At 43.0% G+C, this 2,528-nt stretch overlaps 1 protein-coding gene across 1 annotated transcript in view; it reads left to right on the top strand.

Moving 5' to 3' along the window:
• LOC105533673 (pregnancy-specific beta-1-glycoprotein 3-like) overlaps window positions 1-2,528 on the top strand; it is a 26,700-nt gene that overhangs the window by 9,220 nt on the left and 14,952 nt on the right.

Raw genomic sequence — 2,528 nt, 5'->3', positions numbered from 1 at the left:
GCAGTCTCCAAAGCCCATGGGCTGATTTCACCCATTTCACTCACGACTCCATCCACAACCTACTATGGAGCTCACATTCTCCAGCCACTTCCTAGAGACTTCTGGTTTCCTGTCAGCCATATAACAGGCTTGAAATTTGTCACTCGGTTCTAACAGTAAGTAAACAACGGAAAACTCAAAAGTCAACAACTCATTAAAATCCCTCAGAGATGGCCGGCACAGTGGCTAACAACTGTAATCCCAGCACTTTGGGAAGCCAAGGCGAGCGGATCACGAGGTCAGGAGATCGAGACCATCCTGGCAAACACAGTGAAACGCCATCTCTACTAAAAATACAAACAAATTAGCCAGGTGTGGTGGCGGGCGCCTGTAGTCCTAGCTACTGAGGAGGCTGAGGCAGGAGAATGGCATGAACCCAGGAGGTGGAGCTTGCAGTGAGCCAAGATCTTGCCACTGCATTGCAGCCTGGACAACAGAGTGAGACTCCATCTCAGAAAAAAAAGGAAAACGAAAAACTTGCTGTTAGAGAAATGAAGAATGTTTTTGATGCCTAGTGGTAGAATGCACACAGCTGAGAAAAGAATCCCTAACTTGAGGATGTGTCAATAGAAACTTCCAAAACTGAAAAAGGAAAGTTCAAAAGGAGTGGGGGAAAAAAATGGAACAATATATCCCACTTCATATTTAACATTTTGTATTGACAATAGCAATTTTTAAATTTTGTAGTTGTGGTACAACCTCCGGAACCTGTTGGAGGTGGCCAGGGGGTGCTATCTGATGGTTTTACAGCCTGTGCCACATACGATTGTTTCCTTATGATGATGCCATTTTCATAAGTTGGGGTTCTTTGTGTGGGGGACACATGAGCCACTGGCATCTCACTTAGACTCTTCCTGATTCACACAAACTTAAACTCTAGTTGTATTTCCTGAGGTTAAGAGAAAATGAAGAAAGCATTTCACATACCTCTTTTGGGCTCTTCCCCATTTTTCCTAACTCTGCACAGAAATTAGAAACAGGGATTTTTTACTATATTTACTAACATAACACATATCACTTCTTTTAATTTGGCATCATTCCTCCCTTTATGTAATTGACACACTGACCAGATCTGTCCCTTTAATGGGACTCTCTCTACTTAAGGAGTTGCTAATTTCAAATCACTTTTGGCATCTTTCTTTGAGCATAATGTGATCCTGTTGGAATTCACCCCACACCTAAACCTTAATTTGGTATCAAGATAAATACTACTAATAGCAATCGATCTTAGATGTTTGGACCATCAGTAAAAATTTCCACTTATGCAACATTTTAATGTTTCCTCCAAATCTTTTTTTGTTTCGTTACTACAGTCACAACATAACATGAGGTCTAAACTCTTGACAACTTTTTATAGGAAAATTACAGTACTACAAATTGAGCATCCCAAATCCAGAAATCCAAAATCTGAAATGCTCCAGAATCCAACACTTCTGACCACTGATGTGATGCTAAAAAGAAGTGCTCACAGGAGCATTTTGGATTTAAAACTTTTCACATTTGGGATGCTAACCCAGTACATCTACCATAAGTATTCCAAAATAAATAAAAAAGTTAGAATCCAAAAACCTTGGTTTTAAGCTTTCTGCATAAGGAACACTATATCTGTATGAACTATAGGCATGAAACTGTACAGGAGATCTCTAGAACCTCCTCATCCTGTATAACTGAACAGCACAGCCATGGAACAATGCCCTATTCCCCTGACCACAGCTCCTGGAAACTACTATTCTACGCTATGATTCACTCTGGAATTCACTGAGATAAGGTACATAGAGTAGTCTGACTCCTAGAATTAGAGAGTAGAATGTCTAATGAGAGAAAGTATCTGCAAGACTTCTTCCCACATATTGCTCTAATAGCCAGCAAACACATATGGTCCATGAGGGCCAGACTTCTGTCATCAGTTCATGTCCGCCCTTTCCACCAGTCAGTTCTGCGTTTGCAAACATCTACATGTATTTCTAGAAAGATATACATGGTCCTCACCTGCCCTCTACAGTGGGAAGGGAATATCATCGATGCAGAACAGCGAACATGGTCTTGGTCCAAAGCTATCAGCTCTTGCCTGTCCCCTTCACTCTTTGTAGGTTATTCCTTGGACTCCGCTCTATCTTTAGTGGTCACTGGCTCAAGTCACTTACTATGAGACAGCTGGGAAAACCGCCCCACCTTGTGGCTCCACTGCTGGTGACTGAACTGACCTCCAGGCTTGACTCTGGTCTCCCCTGTGTTATTTCTGCTCAAGTACCCAGTCCCAGGCCAGGCTTCCCAGTACCCAAAGGGTTTAAGGACAATGGGAACTTTCATCATCCATCTCTAAGATCCCCTTGGAAAGGGAAGCTGCAGAGAAAACATACCTTGGGGGCAAAGTAAGATTGAAACTAAGAAGATTCCAGCAATGCATGCTCCAGGTGAGGACCGCAAGGTGGGCCAGGCAGGCAGTTGGAGAGGGAGGGACTCAGAGAGGCACCTGGGGCTGTGACTGC

Source organism: Mandrillus leucophaeus, unplaced genomic scaffold, assembly GCF_000951045.1.
Source record: "Mandrillus leucophaeus isolate KB7577 unplaced genomic scaffold, Mleu.le_1.0 Scaffold1277, whole genome shotgun sequence".
Lineage (NCBI taxonomy): Eukaryota > Metazoa > Chordata > Mammalia > Primates > Cercopithecidae > Mandrillus > Mandrillus leucophaeus.
Note: the sequence above shows the minus strand (reverse complement) of the source record. Positions and strands in the feature narration are given on the sequence as shown.